Genomic DNA, 18,280 nt, shown 5'->3' with positions numbered 1-18,280 from the left:
TCATATATTAAATAATGTAAAAATAAGTATCAAGTAAATCAGTACAGATAGATACTGCATTTTAAATACATTATTCAGAGTCAGGCTGGGATTTACTCCACCAAATCGTGAGTAGTTCCATAAGGATAGGAAATGTATCTTTAATAACCAACCCCTCTTTTTTCTGCACCTCTGACTGAACTTCCATTACTTGCTTTTGGATCACTCTAAGAATTAAGAAACTTCATATTCAAAGCTAAGTGTGCCTACATTGCTCTTTCTTACTGTCTCTTACCAAATTTCTCATTTTGGTAGAATGGGCTAATATCATTTGGGCATTAAGATGCTAAAAATAAGCCATATTGATTTTCGGTTGACTGGTTTAATGCTCTTAAAGGGGATTTTTTGAAGTTGTTTATCTGTTTCAAAATATAAATTTACTGAATTGAATGAATTTCTAATTTGTAGAAGTTCAGTTATATAGAAACATTTTATATATAATATATATATTTATATTACATATACATTCAGTTATGTTATAAATATATATAACAAGGTTTTCACTTACCTAATAAATATCTAATATAAATATTTTTCTATCTAATATATATACATTATGTATATTATACATATAAAACTTAAGATTTTTATCATGTACTTTTTATCCAAGTCTAAAGAAAATGGGTATACAACTTGGTACTTAAAAAAAATTGCTATGGTTTATTACTGTCAACTTTTTCACATTAGAAACTAGCTGAGTAATAATCTTTGTCTTCAAAAGCAATTTTTGATGCAATAAAATTCTCCTTATTCAAAATAGTTTGCCTATCCTCTATCCTTGCAAGCATGTGTGGGATGCATTAGAGCAGAAATGATAGCCCGCCCTTCCTAGATTGTACATTTAGTTAGGTTGATCCTCCCTGTAAGAGGCAGAGATGTTTGCTGCCCCAGTGGTTTCAAACCCAGGGTTTCATCAATGAGCAGAGGAGTGTTATAAAGCACCTTCCCTTGGGAGTTTTTATCATAGATCAGTGAGAATCTTCAATGAGCTATACTGCGTTTGTGCTTGGAGAAAAACAACAACAAAGTAGTGTTCATTTCTCCTGATTAAACAATCCCAAACTCTGGAAGAAGTACAAATTTAGGATTTTTTTAGTACTTTTATTCGTGGGTTTCTTCATGAAATATCAAAGCCCAGACTTTGGTCAAACATTTCCCAGGTACCAAGTGTTGGATGTAGTAATATTTAGTATTATGTAGTAATATTTAGAATATTTTAAAATGTTATTCCCATATTTTAAAAAATATTAGTCCATAGCAGATCCTGGCTGTAACATGATTTTCTGCTGGATTCAAATAAATACTTACATCAAGCCCATTGAAGACTACAGTTAAAATGCTACAAGACTGCAACCTAGGAGTTAGTGGGTTTTTTTCAATGTATTTAAATCTACATGCAAATATTTGAATTCAAACACTTGAATTCCCTATATCTTTTAGATTCAAACAAATACTGTATCAAGTCCACTCAGGTTAAGAATGAAAATACTACATGACACAACCCGAGGGGTGAGTGTTCTTATAAATACTACTCTACTTTGCTTACTTTGGCCACTAGTGAAGAAATTGACTAGATCCTTCTTACCAGGAAACAGACAATTACAGATAGTTTCTAAAATTACAGATAGTTTCAAAAATTTTTTTGGTAACTTACTTCCCTCCATTGATCTTTCCTGTCACCATCATCACCACGAAAGCATTTAATTGTACAGAATGTGTATAAAGAGGACTGCATATCTATTTCTTAATCTATATGAAATTTGTAAATTAAGGATGACAATAATTTGCCAGAAAACATGTGTAGAAAAAAATACACTTATTTGTACCACCTAGCCATTTCCAAAAATCATTTGAGGTGGCTAGATGAATAATATATGATAGGAAAAATATTAAACTTTAACAAAGATAGTTGCTACTTACACATCCAATATATGTCAAGAACATGTGCTTTTTTATCCTAATTTCTTAGATATATTCACATGTACTACTTTGCAAGATTTGTCACAGAGTAATCTTGTGCTTAACACAGAATACTCTATAGAGATGCTTCCCGCCATCTGAAACCCTCTTTCAATCCCCTACTGCACCTGATTCCCTATCCCACCATCGAAGAATTGCTGTTTAACGAACATGTTTAGATCTCTTTAATCCTGCTGAGGAGGCAGCTAAATAGTGTGGAAATTATTCTGTAGATGAAATTTAAAAGACTCTCCAGAGATTATATGTCTTTTTAATGCTACTTTCATTGCCCTTTCTGAAGCTTGTCATTAAGTTTTTGAATCATGATTCTATTTCATAAACACTAATTCTCATTCCTTTAAATGGCTGGCAAACTGACAGGTCATCCATGGGTTTTAGCCTTTCACAGAGCTCCATATTAACAGCAAACTATGAACTTTACCCCACTCAATGAATGGAAGCAATAAACAAAGACCATCACTGAATGTCTGTATAATTTTGGCTTCTCTCATCCCATGTGGTATACTCAAAGTAGAGCATATTTGAGAAAGCAACCACAACATCATCATTACCAACAACGACCACCAACATCCCTAAAGGCATTCTTGGGTATCACAAAGGAACCTATCTTTTTATACTTCAGAAATACATTGTAAATATTACTGGAGCAGTATCAGTACCTGAAAACTGATTCTGTAGCGTATTCTGAAAAATGAGCAGACTAAGATGCCTATAAAGCATCTTACAATAGAATTCCATGAGGTCAGGTACCATTTGCCCATCAATAAAGTTCTTGGCACTGCAGCTAGTGGAAGATCACTGAGATCAGTAAATACACAGAACATATTGTAAACCGAAAAGAATTAAATGTCTTAAATTTATTAATTAAATTTTACTCAAAGAAAATTTTCTAGTAAAATTCATTTTACTTACTTTAATGGAACAAAAATAATTTGAATATTCAAATATGTGATCACCAACCCCAAAACTAGTCCTGATTTTCTTTTCTTTTTTTTTTTTTTTTTTTTGATGTAGAGATTTAAAATGTGACATCTATATTTGGCTAATGGTGTTACCTTTGTTAGAGGTTTTAGCCCTGTGATGAAGGCATCGAATTTTCTTAAATTTTCTTAAAATTTTCTCATTCTGGGCTGTAATGAACAGCTACTTATTTGCCCTAGATACATCCTTAATACAGTGATGCAGTTTTGCCAGCAAGTTATGTCTTCTTCACACCAATGGAAAAATTATCTTGGCAAGTGACCTTGTAAGGAAACTATTTGCAAGAAGGCAAAATAGTTACCACCTCAGGGAGAACGACTACTTTCACTAGTAAGTAATTATACAGAATTTGAATTGCCATTCTCTTTTTGAAGTACACATCACACCAATTTACTAACCTCCCTTGTATCACTACACACACAGAACTACTAGAGCATGGACTTGAGGATACGGGGAGGGGGAAGGTAAGCTGTGACAAAGTGAGAGAGTGGCATGGACATATATACACTACCAAACATAAAATAGATAGCTAGTGGGAAGCAGCCGCATAGCACAGGGAGGTCAGCTCGGTGCTTTGTGACCACCTAGAGGGGTGGGATAGGGAGGGTGGGAGGGAGGGAGACGCGAGAGGGAGGAGATATGGGGATATATATATATACGTATAGCTGATTCACTTTGTTATAAAGCAGAAACTAACACACCATTGTAAAGCAATTATACTCCAATAAAGATGTTAAAAAAAAAGTTATAACATCATTTTTTCCCCTACAACTGTAAAATCAAAAGCAACACAAACTACAAAGAGAAAGCTCCTAAATATTTTCTTTCCCTCTTGCTTCTGGCAGCTACCTGACAGAAAATGTATGGAGACAACAGAAAGAAGAAAGATCAAAACAGAAATACGGGGGCTTCCCTGGTGGCGCAGTGGTTGAGAGTCCGCCTGCCGATGCACGGCACTCGGGTTCATGCCCCGGTCCGGGAAGATCCCACGTGCCGCGGAGCGACTGGGCCCGTGAGCCATGGCCGCTGAGCCTGCGCGTCCGGAGCCTGTGCTCCGCAACGGGAGAGGCCATAACAGTGAGAGGCCCGCGTACCGCAAAAATAAATAAATAAATAAGGAGGAGGAAAAGGAAGATGAGTAGAAGGGGGAGGATGCCCATGAGAGGAGGATAGTGCTAAGAGGGAACAGAAGAAAACACTAGAGCCAAACTGGTTACTGTTGAGAGACAGAGTATGGTCAGACACAGGGTGAGAGTGTGGAGGAGTGAAAACCATCCGAGATGTAAGGTACTGGTACCATTTCATCAACTTACCTCTAAGCCCAGACGACGTCGTTACCCAGCAAGGACTTGCCGCCTCTCACACATAGAAGCAAATACTTTGGCACTGGCTTTTGAGAAAATAGAGAGCTTTCTTTTGAGGTCCACCAGCAAGGAGACAGGAAACAGGGCTCAAATCTGTCTTCCTGCTCTAGGCTTCAGGGTGAAATTCAAGGTGTTTGGGAAATTTCAAACTTGGAAGCTGACTGGCTAGTCTCAATGCAGTCCATATAAACTACTCGTGCTGCTGGAAGCCAGATTTTCCTTACTGAAGGAATTTTTGATTGCTAAAGGGCTCTGGTGGCAACACTTCTATTCTTTGAGTTCCATAGACTGAAGAGCCTTGACTCTGGACTTATCCAGGAGGCATGGGTTCTCATCTTGCACATGCCCAGTGCTGTCTATGTAAAATAACTCAAGGTTTGATTAATCAACAGCCTATTCAAGGAGGCAAAACCAGTTTAAGCTGATCAGTGCTTTACCAGCTGTTTCAGTTTGATTAATCAACAACCTATTTAAGAAGACAAACTGGTTTAAGCTGGTCAATGTTTTACGCAGTGTTTCAAAGTGTTTTCTCGAGCAGAGAAAGTCTACAATGCCTATTGTTACTGTCTCTCCTCACTCCAGCTGCCTTTTTGAAAACCTGTAACTTTGTCTTGAAAAAATTTTGACATTGTCCTTTGGGCTTTGTGGAATACTATTCTCTGAGTAATGTAACACTAGCTTCACAAATTAGGAAGCAAAGGGGAAAGTATTACTCCCTCATTCCAAAAATTCTTTATGATTGTTTTCTCATATTTTCCCTCTTGGTTCTTGAAACTTGGTAATGTGTTTAAGAAGAGAAAAAGTTAGCATTCCCACAAATTTTCTTTTACTGGAATTTTAAGATTATTTCCTGGTATAACATGATTATTAGTGTGTTTATTCAGCATACTCTTTGAAGTCCTATGAGGCAGTTCTGCACATTAAAACAAACGGCATGAATGGGTAACGTGGGCACATTTTCAACAGATGAAGCTTATGCTCCAGTAGTGCTAAGAAGTGCCAAGCATCTAAACTGGCATTGCTGCTGAATAAATGTAGGAAGTTAGCAAATATAAACTTTCTATATGTTTTCTGAGATCTAAAAGCGAAGAAAATGCTATCGAATTTTTAAAAATTTAGAGTTAGTGGCTTTAAAATGAATCTGCATTTAATTCAGATTGCTCTTAATATAAAGTATAATATGTTCTGAATAAATATTGATCATAGGGCTTCCCTGGTGGCGCAGTGGTTGAGAGTCTGCCTGCCAATGCAGGGGACATGGGTTCGTGCCCTGGTCTGGCAAGATCCCACATGCCGCGGAACGGCTGGGCCCGTGAGCCATGGCCTCTGAGCCTGCGTGTCCGGAGCCTGTGCTCCGCAACGGGAGAGGTTACAACAGTGAGAGGCTCGCGTACCGAAAAAAAAAAAAAAAAAAAATTGATCATAAAATGATGTCATAATATGCATATCTCTCTCCCCCAAATTTCTCTTTTTTCTTAAAAGATAAAAGAAATTTCCACCTAAAGTAACATTTCATTGATTTCAGCCTGCATGTTTTTTGGAAAAGGAAAGAATTTGATAATCAAATGCGTTATATAAATAATTAACTGTAGGGGTGGAGTTTGGGAGAGGAAGTTCTTTATTAAATCTCAGAACAGATATCAGAGGCACATAATTCTGATTTTCCCTCCCTGAAATATAACATCATCTGGGATTAAAATGACAATTTTTTCAGAATAAATGGAAAGACATTCTGGAAGGTATATTATTTTATTTTCCAACCCTTTTGTTGGAAAAGGCAAAGAAATAAGGGCGACTCTATTCCTTTTTTTGCCCACATTAAATCTTACTTTGACCTCTAGATTCACCCTTCCTGTGTTTCTCGGCAACTCCCCACATTTCCTCAGGAGCCTCTCAAACTGCTGTCATTTACCCAGCAACCAAGAGGGTTCCAGGTGCAGACGAATGGCCTTTGCAAGACCTGAGAACCAGCCAAGACCTAATTGCCTCTCCCCAGGTCCCATTGGCAGGAGCTTTCATTCATTTCTCCCCCTACAACCACTCCTTTTCTAGGAAAGCAAGCCTCGAGGCAGGATATCACCTTCTCATTATCCAACAGCTTGGCGAGCTGCAGGAACCTCTGAGCCTTAGTCTGAGAATGTCTGGCCTTGCGAGTGAAAGGAAGAGCTTTGGTCTTGAACTTTCACGATTCTGCTTCTCCTTTTGCAGGTCTCTTCTATTTCCCTTTCCTTTTGCCTTTGCCTTCCGCCTCTTCCTCTCCTCTTCTTTCTTTTCTTCCTCTTTTTTTGGTTTTCTAACTGCCTGTGTTTTCTCTATTTACCCCTGTTGGCCTCTACTTTCACTTTCTTGATCTCTTTGGCTCTCTCCTTTGTGCTTTTTCCTCCCCACTCTCCATTTCTTACACACATTTCCATAAACCATCATTTAAAGAATGTACAGATTATAAAGTCCTGCTGTCCCTTTTTTCCCTATTTTATTTTTTGCCCCATATTTTCTAAGGTCCAAGAATAATTCAAAACAAAACACTCTCTAGGAAATTCTATATTTTCAATGAAATTTATTTTATTGTGTAAGAGACCTGAGGGAAGCCTAATTGTATTTTCTTTTCTGCAACACATTACTACTAATGTGTTGTTCAATAGGATTCTGTAACTGTCTAAATTAATTAAACTGCCATCTGGGTGGTATATTTCAAAGAAATAAATTAACATCGTTATTTACAAATTGTATCCGGTTTAAGCATAAATTTTACTTATTTAGGTGAACTACTTATCTTATGCAGAGAAATACTCTACTTATTTAGATGAACTATTTGTCATGTGCAAAAAAATATATGGAATGAATGACCAGAAAAAAAGGACTGCATATGGCCACCTTTATAATCAAGTAATATGAAAATAATACACAACTAAATAACATGATTTGTAATAGGAGATGAGGCAATCCTTGGGGTAAATTAGCCACTGAACAAAAAATGTCCCAGTCAAAGGATTTTCTTCCTAAGTATCAGAAGCCTTTTGAATGTACACAGCTCACAGTTTTGAAAATCAGTACAGTTCAATCGATGAAGATTAAGCATGATGAATGCTTGATCGTCTCAGATGAAATCACACGTGCTGACAGAACATCTGTTACAGCCTTCCTGTTGTTTTATTGCAAATTTACAACCTATTGCAACTAAAATAACATGATTAAAATTATAGACATTTTGAATAAAGGATAATTTATAGACCTCTCTAAATAATCAAACTTATTGCTCAAATGACCAAAATTTTAAAAAAGAAAAGATTTCTGAAACCCTATACGTGTTGCTTTTCATTACAAAGAAACACTGATATTTGGTATCTCCATTCAGGCATAGCTACTATAGGGGGAAAAAAAAAAAAAAGGAATCCCAGAATCAGAAATCTTCAATGTTCACTTATTTGTTATATTTATTAAAGTTATTTCACAGACAGTTAATCTTGGTTTTTCCTGTTTGCAATACCCACAAGGACTAACCCAATAGTCAACATACAGTAGACATTTATTTAGTATTTGTTTACTGAACACTTGACTTGAATAAAAATGTCTGAGTAAAGTGTTCATAAGGTCATGTTTTAGGTAAGTACAAATGTTTCATGTTGCCTAAGAAAGTAACTAAAATTACTTCAAACAGAAAGATGCCATAAAGATTTGCATAATTTATACATGCAGGTGTGTGAAATAGTAAGTGTAATATTTAATGTTTATAAAAACAATCTCCCTTATATAATTGGAGTTCCCTGTAACCTGTCTGTTCTGTGTAACAATTAAACCTATGGAACTCTGTTGACTCCCAATAAAAGGCTATAAAAATCATTTGTAAACCACAGCTTGACTATTTGCATATTGCTAACTAAAAGTTCCAATTTCATTATTTATTTACCTTAAATCAAATTTTCTGACTAGAATTATTTATAGATTTAGGAGCCAAGATGGTCAGGAGTTTCTTTAACAAGGCTTGAAATCAGTTGTCAGTTGGTCAAACCCAGAGGTCACACCTATTTTATGGGAGAGGCAGTCTATTAGGGGGGCCGATCTTATGGGCACGGATTACTGAGTTCAAACTCCAGTTATGAGCACTGGACTCTTTTGTGCCACATTTTCTTTATCTGTAAATAGACATAAAAATAGTTCCTACTTATTATTAAGATTTTTATACAGATTAAATATGATGGTTCATGTAAAACGTTAAATGCAATGATTAACACCTAGTAAGTACTCAATAAATGATGGACTTAGCACTGTGATGCTGGAAAGAAGATTGAGAAGGGTAAAGGTGAAGGCACAGAAAAGGGGAGGAGACAAATAGCAAGCTCGCAACTACTGTTGGATTCAACTTTTAACAAAGAAATAAAAAGCAATTATTAGTACAGTAAGAAAGCTTATGAAAACGGATAAAACAAAATATGCTCTGTTACCAGAAGAAACTTGCATAGTCATCATGTAACAGACTGAAAAACTGAAAGAAAAATAAGTACAAAGAAACCCTTGCTCACTGGATAGCATACTTCTGAAATGAAATGTATCCTTAGCCTGTGGTAATACATCACTGTTTGGGGGAAACATAGAAAATGAGGGCATATGAAGAAGAAAATGCAACAGGAAATTATTTGTTGAACCTCAAACGCTATATTAATTCTTCACGTTTCTTTAGGTCATAGTGACACAAACCTCGCAGGGGAGTAAAGAAGTTTTATCTACAAAAGGATATGAAAAAAAAATTGCCGAAATGAAAAAGGATTTCTCATATAGGTAAATTTTTTTAAATTGAGATATAATTGACATATAACATTATATTAGTTTCAGAAGTATAAATAAGTTGCTAAATAAAGTTTTAGCCTGATTATTTGGCTTTTTCCTTTTTTTTTTTTTTTTTTTTTTGTGACTGTGTTGGGTCTTCGTTGCTGCACGCGGGCTTTCTCTAGTTGGCGGTGAGCGCGGCTACTCTTCCTTGTGGTGCAAGGGCTTCTCATTGTGGTGGCTTCTCTTGTTGCAGAGCACGGGCTCTAGGCGCACGGGCTTCAGTAGTTGTGGTGCATGCGGGCTCAGTAGTTGTGGCTCGCGGGCTCTAGAGCGTAGGCTCAGTAATTGTGGTGCACGGGCTTAGTTGCTCCTCCGCATGTGGGATCTTCTCGGACCAGGGCTTGAACCCGTGCTCCCTGCATTGGCAGGCGGATTCTTAACCACTGCGCCACCAGGGAAGCCCTATTTGGCTTTTTAAAATCAGTTTTACCATAGTATTTATATCTTCTTTAGGTATTATATTAACCATAGTGTCAAGATAACAGATTACATAGAACATATAGAAGTTAAAGCTATTGAACTTCACAAACTGTTCTAATATATCAAAATTGCATGAAAATTAAGAAAATCATTTTATATTGCTAAGAATTGTTTGGTTCAGTAGTGGTAAAATGCTTCCCTAAAATTTCTTGATTTATCTAAAGTAAGAATTTTTAAAAGTTGGATTAAAAATATTTTCCCCTGCTCTAGCACACTAGAAAAGACCCGAAAGAAAAAGCAGAGCAGGAGCAATTAAATAAAAGATTTTTAAGGAGGTTGAATGCATAATATTCACAAGTAAGATTGCATAGCTCAAAACCTGACTCTGCCACTTACTGGCTGTGTGACCTTAGGTTCGTTACTTAATCTCTCTGAGCCTCAGTTTCATCTTCTGTAAAATGAGTGGTAATAGTATTTACCTCATAGGGTTGGTGCAGGGATTAAATTAATAGACATACAGCATTTAGAATATTAGCTGGCACATAATCAGTACTCTTGAAATATCCACTATTAGCGTTTCTGGAATTTCACTTAAAGGTGATGGCAAAAAATAAATGAAATAATCTTAAAGTTAAAAAAATGATAAAAACTTTTTGGACATCAGTACAGTGTTGCTCAGAGTTGTACACTCCAATTTATTATCTAACAAAATATTTGTTTCTAATCTCAGAGATTTCACTTTAAACAAAGATTCCCAGAAAATCTCACTTGAAACAAATATAAGGAAAAAACTACAGGAAATGTTTTATTAAGAATATCTTGAGTAAGCTAATGTAGAACAGAAACATTCAGATAATACTAAAATGATTTCCACTTATCTCTGTTGCCCACCTGAAGCTTTTTCCAGGATCTAGTCTATGGTACAGGTAAATGACAGATTTCAAACTTAATCCACTTGGATTCCTGCATGCTTGATTTAATTATTTTTCACTCAAACAGAAGGTCAGAAATGATCTAATTAGCTATTTTACAAAGGGGTTAAATCCACTGTGATGTTGTGATGTAATAGAAATAGGTATTTGGTTTTTATCCACAGTTCCTGGCATAGAGCTTCTAAAACCCTCATAATTTCTTGAATGATAAGGCTGAGTAGATTGTCTTTTGTAATTCATAATAAGTCCCTTTCAACTATACCTGGGTATATGTTAATGACATGACTGGGGGCTGGAACCCCTAGATAGCTTTCCGATAAGGTTCTGGTTGCCAGAGAGACCAACCATATGATTAGAGGCCTGAACATTTCAGTCCCATTCACTGGACCTCCAGGGATGGGAGAGGGGCTGGGGACTGATCTAATCACCATAAGCCAGTGATTTAATCGATCATGCCTAGATAACAGAACCTCCATAAAAACCTTGAACAAAGGGATTCAGACAGCTTCTGGGTTGATGAATGCATTCTTGAGTGCCAGGAGGATGGTGTACCCCAAACTTCATGGAAACAGAAGCTCCTGCACTTGGAACCCTTCCAGTGCCTGTTCATCTGGCTATTCATTTGCGTCCTTTAGAGTATCCTTTACAATAAACTGGTAATAATAAGTCGAGTTTTTTCCTGAATTCTGTGAGCCATTACAGTAACTTATTAAAACTGAGGAGGTGGTTGTGGAAACCCCCAGTTTGTAGCCAAGTCAGACAAGAGTGTGGGTGACCTGGGGACCTACTACTTGTGATTGGCATCTAAAGGTGGAGGGCAGTCATGTGGGACTGATCCCTTAAGCTGTGGGTCTGGGTAGACAGTGGCAGAATTGGTGTAGGAACTGAGCTGATGTCCACAGAGAATTGGAGAATTGCTTGGTGTGGAAAATCCACACATTTGGTGCCAGAAATGTTCCATGGAGGTAAAAACAGATCATAGTAGTAGACCACTATAAAGAACAAAGGAGGGCTTCCCTGGTGGCGCAGTGGTTAAGAATCCACCTGCCAATGCAGGGAGCACAGGTTCAATCCCTGGTCCGGGAAGATGCCACATGCCACGGAATAACTAAGTCTGTGTGCCACAACTACTGAAGCCCCGCGAGCCTAGAGCCTGTGGTCTGCAACAGGAGAAGCCACCGCAATGAGAAGCCTGTGGGCACTGCAACAAAGAGCAGCCCCTGCTCACCAAAACTAGAGAAAGCCTGCGCACAGCAATGAACACCCAACGCAGCCATAAATAAATAAATAAATAAATAAAACTTATTTAGAAAAAAAAGAACAAAGGAATATTGATGAAAGAATAAGCATATTAAAACAATCGAACACACCTTGACAGTGAATGCAGTTAGGTAGAGTAAAATGGGAATAGAACTAGGTTGAGACTGACTCTGTTGTCTAGTGACTGACTCAGATTAGTGATTTGGCAGAGAGAAAAGAGCAGCAAGGTGAGAATGGACAACATATTCACAGAAGATACGGTTTCTTTTGTCATATACATATACATCTGAAAAGTTGAAATATTGAAAAAAAACACTGGGAGAAAATAATTTTGCACTCTAGATTTCCCATCTATTTTTGAAATGCACATGTATCATTAACCCCTAGGAAATCAGTCATTCTGTGTTTGGGGGAAAAGCTGGGTACTTAAAATGAGAGCATAGACAGAAGAAGATGTAATAGATTACTTTCTGAAATTCAGAATTCTCTTATCTTTATGTTGTTGTATAAAGCAAGTTAATATCTTGTTCCATTTAGAGTTAAAAGTAATAACATCAACATGAACTATAACATGTGTTTATAGATTTAAAATATCTTTATTCACAAAGCACCGAGCAGATCTCCCTGTGCTATGTAGCTGCTTCCCACTAGCTATCTGTTTTACATTTGGTAGTGTATATATGTCCATGCCACTCTCTCACTTTGTCCCAGCTTACCCTCCCCCCTCCCCGTGTCCTCGAGTCCATTCTCTAGTAGGTCTGCATTTTTATTCCCATCCTGTCAATTATACTCCAATAAAGATGTTAAAAAAAAAAGATTATAAACACAGGAAAAAAAATAAATAAAAAATAAACTATCTTTGTTATATATCTCAGATTTGCAGAAAAATCACAATTTTTTGTTTTATTGTATGGTATTTGTTCCCTTTACTATATCAAAATGTTGGGGAAAAATTCAACTTAACATCAAATATGGGAGAGAAGGATCAAATAACTTGCTAGGTGCAGCAATATGACTCTCAGGCCAGGAACGCAGGATCAAATCCATTTCCCTTTCTCCTAGAACTGGTTCTGCCCAAGCTAAACCTAACTTCTGAACTCATGATGCTATACAAAGTACACAACACTCTGGGAAATGTAAGTCAGTCCCTCTTCTCAATCCCCATGCCCCCATCTTCTGCCCTATTATGCTTGCTTCTCTTTTGGAGAGCAGTTGCCTAAGCAGGGTCCTTTCTAAATCATTGGGAATAAAAATTTCTTCAGTTAATTTGGTCTCATTATTTGATTTGTCATGAATTAAGAGACAATACAAAGAGAAGATGCACAATCAGAGGGTGTCAAGCTTTTTGAAATTATTCCAAAAAATCCATTTATATATTATACTAAGCTACCATAGCTCTTAAGCCATTCAATGGACTGCACAGTTAATTCTTTGAAAAACAAGAAAAATAATGCACCAGCATATATTTGCTTTTCCATTGAGGATAACATAACTGTTTCATACAAAAAAAAATCACTAAAAAGAAGGAGTTCTCTTGTTGATTTTTAAAATTTATTATATTAGTTTTACAGTTAAAAATCCTCAAAATATTGAAAAACTGAAGGAGAATAAGATGATAACTGTCCCATTATATTTCATAGTCTTTGACCTTCCAGAAACCCTGATGCTATCAGATGTAAGCTTTCCACTTATCTGCAGATTTCTTTTCTCTGGGAGGAAACAAATTAGTAATTACGTGCACAAGTTAGATACAGTTACAATAACAGTAGAAATTGAAAGAGAAGAGTATTTCATGGAGGGTGGCCTGGGGATTATCCTCCCTCTGGATTCTTATTGGACAGGGGGTTAACCACATAATGAGAAGCCCATTCTATTTTAAGCCACATAGATTGTTCCCAATATTGAGGTAAAATACATTTCCCTGTCATTTTCACAAGTTAGTTTAGTTCTGCCATGCAGAGTCATATAGAAAATAATTTCTACATTCTTGCTATGGCTTGTTAATATCTCTTTTAGAATGTCATACACAGAAGGGAATGCTGTGCTCCAAGGACCAATTCAAACACCATGTGGTAGGATGCTCAGAAGCTATGCCTAAAAGGAATCGTCAGGGGTGTGGCAGGTTTTTGACACTGAGATTGCTAATGTCCACCCCTTAACAATTCCAGTTTCCCTGGGAGTGTCACTCAAGGATCATTTGACATAGGACTGTAGGCATCTTGTTCCACTAGTGTAGCAGCTGAGACCTAAAAGGAGTCTAGAGCCATTTCACATTAAGATATTCTATAAAAGAAAATGGAACACTAAACTTAATCATGTAAAACTTTTAGCAACTATAATCAAACTCTATTAATTATGTGGTTATAAACATAATTAATATGTAGTCATAAACATAATTAATATAAAATGCATCATTATGGGCTGCATCGAGTTCCCCTCAAAATTCGTATGTTGAAATCATAATCCTCAGTACCTCAGAATGTAATTGCATTTGGAGATAAGGTCTTTAAGAAGTGATTAAGTTAAAATGAGGTCTTGAGGGTGGGTCTTAATCCACTGACTGGTGTCCTCATAAGAGAAGCACCTGTACTGAGGAAAGACCATGTGAGGACACAGAAAGAAGAGGCCATGTGCAAACCTATGGGAGAGGCTTCAGAAGGAACCAAACCTGTGGAAGTCTTGATCTCAGATTTCATGCCTCCAGATGAAATAAATTTCTGTTGCTTAAGCCACTTAGTCTGTGACACTTTGTTATGGCAGCCTTAGGAAACTAATACATGTATATTATATATAATAATTTATATAATTATTATACCATCATATACATGTATTTTTGATTATATACATTAATAAATACATTAATATATAACAATTAACATAAATTGATATATAACATTAATATTTATATATTATATATTTAGTTATATATAGTTAAAAGTTTGATAACATTAAATCTATGTCTATATCATCTATATCTTATCTATAAATGTTCCAGTGGGGTGAATTCCCTTAGAAGAAACAATATTAAGGTCAGTATAACTTATTTATGTCAGTAATAAATTTTTATAAGTTTTCATCTATCCTGGAAAACACTAACTGTGAATTGAAAAAACAATAGAATGCAGAGATCATTCCTTATAGACAGCTTGTAGGGGACATATAATTTACTTTGCTACCAAGGAATTTGCCTTTTCTAGCCAAGAGCATTTTCAAGAGTGCTGACAACACACTTACACAATTGCCTCCAACCTAACAAACTTAATGAGAACTTTCTATCTGTGTTTTGATCTTCCCACAGCATGGTGGCTGCTTCTCTCAGAAGACTGTACCAATCATTTGCTCACATTATGCTGATAACAGCATGCTGTCAACCTCCACATTGTTGGACAGGTCTATTGTGTTTGAATCTTTAATCATGGGTCCTCACATTCTCATAGAGCATACGTTTTTCCTTAAATAAAGCTCATTCTTTGCTCATGCAGTACATACGGTACCTTATTGTTAATATCGCCAAGCATTTTCTCATTCGTTTTAAAGATATCGTTAAGACCCATGGGATTTAATTCTTGAGGAAAAGTGGCTCCAGAATTGTTGAATCTAATTTATAGTTTCCTTCCAAGACTATCATTCTGTAGTACAGTTTCAGCTGACATTATTATGTTGATAATATGTGAGTTTCTTTTTCATCTCTCAAAAAGCACTTGAAAAATTGATTAAGTACCTGAGTGTCATTTGTAAAGTAAAATTGTGAGAATCATTCCATCACCTGAATGGTGCTTTATAATTCTCACTTGCATAGGAATTGTATTTACTCCATAGTTCTAGGGATTTTTGATTCATATATTTTAGTGGCAGCAGGAAACTTCACTGGATTCTATTACAGTGCAGGTTTCAAATATTTTGGTACTCTACTTCGTTAAAATCTTACATAAGTGATATCTTAAAATGACATTATAAGGCATCTTATATACAATAACCATTTAAAACTCAAAATTAGCCTACCGGTGAGATATTATTATCCCGATTTTACATAAGCAGTTACTGAGAGACTCAGAAATGTTAGACTATTCACTAATCTGAACTGGATGTCAGAGGAAAGATATGAACCATGTCTGACTCCAAAATCCACTCTCTTGCCTACTATGCTACACGAATACATAACTCTCATTAAAATAATTGTGAATCAGTTCTATTTGGGTTCTGCATTGTAAGATTTTTATTTTAAGGTTGATGTTATTTAATAAACCAGGGTGTTCAAAACCCTTATTTAAAATTATACAACTGACGGATCAGGTGATTAAAATCAAGCATGAAAAATGGCTGGATAAGCCTGATCACAATAGAAAAAATTTGATATTTTGTTATTAAAATTAATGATTGAAGGGCGTTCCCAAGACAGCAGAGCAGAAAGATCCTGAGTTCACCTCCTCTCACAAGCACACCAAAATGATGACTATTTACAGAACAACTATCAGTGAAAAAGACAAGAATGTACCAGAAAAGATCTTCTCCAACTAAGGGTATAAAGAAGGGACCACAAGGAGATGAGGAGGAGGGGCTGAGTCATGGTATCGTCAAGACCCACACCCCCGGGTGGGTGACCCACAAATAGGAGAATGATTACAGTTGCAGAGGTTCTCCTCGAGCAGCAAGGTGTTTGAGCCCCATCTCAGGCTCCCCAGTGAGGGAGTTCTGCCCCAGGAAGATAGGCCCTCCCCAGTGTTTGGCTTTGAAGGCCACCTGGCTTACTTTCAGGAGACATAGAGGGCTGTGGGAAACAGAGACTCCACTCTTAAAGAGCATCACAAAATCTCACGTGCTCCAGGACCCTGGGCAGCAGAGGTCATTTGATAGGAGCCTGGGTCAGGCCCACCTGCTGATCTTGGAGGGTCTCCCAGGGAGGCAGGAAGCGAGTGGAGCTCACCCTTGGGTTGTAGACCCTGGTGGCAGCCGCTTGGGGAGCTCCTTCTACCACAATACTGGTGTTGGCAAGCAATGGTTTGGAGTCCTCCCTCCAGCTTATTAGCCTCAGGCCAAGCAACTAACTGAGCAGGGCCACAGCCCCACGCAACAGCACACAGGCTTCTCAGAAAACCCCTGAGCCCACAGCCTGCACAGGACGTCATGCTGCCTACCAGAGGGTGCAGCCTGGGACCCAGCTCTGCCTGCCAGTGGGCAGGCACCAGCTCCAGAATCCCCTGGGGCCTGATGCCACTAGCAAGCCTGCTCTAGACTCTGGGACCAGACACACCAACCAGAGGGCAGATGCCAGTCCCAGGACAACCACAGCTCCACAGCCTGTGGTGGCAGGACCCCACCTACCCACCAGCAGGCCAGCACCAGCCTTTGGACCGGATGAGCCCCGGTCCCACCCACCAAAGGTCCACACAAGCTTCAGGACACCCCAGATCCGGCAGCAAGCTATGGCAGGAACTGGCTGTGCCAACCAGTGGTCCGATACCAGGTTTGGTGACCCGGACCACCACCTGGTGACCCGGGCCCTAAAACCAGGCAGGGTCTGGGACGGGGGCCAGCCACATCTGCCAGACCACCCACAGTAATCAGCCCCCCAGAACAGAAGGACCCAGGCAGCCCACATTCTTGCAAACAAAATCATAAAACGAGAATCAGAACATGGTGTTTGTTAAGCTAAGCTTTCAGATAAGGTATGGTGGGGCTGAACATGTTAAGAAATGGAAAAGTTTCTTCAATAGATATTTACAAATGAGGTTTCCAAATAGCATTCGAACTGACCCAGTTATTTTGAAGATATGCTGATATTATCTCTTCATCCCTCGCTGTGGCAACTTTGAGTGACTGTCAAATAAACAATTTGAATTTGAGTATTTTCCTCTTGTACTATACGGTTTTTTCACCTAATAGAAATGATGTGACACTTGGAAAAGTCTGCAGTGATAACTGACAACAGCAGTTTTACCATTTCAACACCCTCTGTGGTATGATTTAATCATCCAAGACATTGTTTTTAACTTTTTTTTTCTCCCTTTGGCTAGGAAACCTTATTTGTGTAACAAATATACAAATAAAATGGAAAAGAGTGTACTGCAGTGATTGTAAAAAAAATGGTTTGGAAGCATGAAAAGCCTGTTAACATTCCCTGCTCCTTCAACAGGAGGGATCTTGGCCACACAAGGCTTATTTCTATTTCTCGTGGTGTGAGGGGAAATAATGTTTCATTATCTGAATGATTAATACATTGACACACTGATCAACACCACTGTTTTCAAACATTGTTTCTTTAAAAGAAGAAAAAAATTTTTCATTCAAAAAAAAAAAGTTGGAATGAGTCTAACCAAAAAAAAAAAAAAAAAGAGAGAAAGAGAATAAAAATTTCCAGAACGCTCAGGAAAACTGTCCACACATCCCAGTTAAGAAACATTAATTGGAGTCACTACATCCTTAATCTAACAAAACGTTTTAAAGTATGAATTAGCACTATAAATGAGAAGTTTCATC

This window comes from Hyperoodon ampullatus (assembly GCF_949752795.1).
Source record: "Hyperoodon ampullatus genome assembly, chromosome: 1".
NCBI lineage: Eukaryota > Metazoa > Chordata > Mammalia > Artiodactyla > Ziphiidae > Hyperoodon > Hyperoodon ampullatus.
This window is presented reverse-complemented; position numbering follows the sequence as displayed.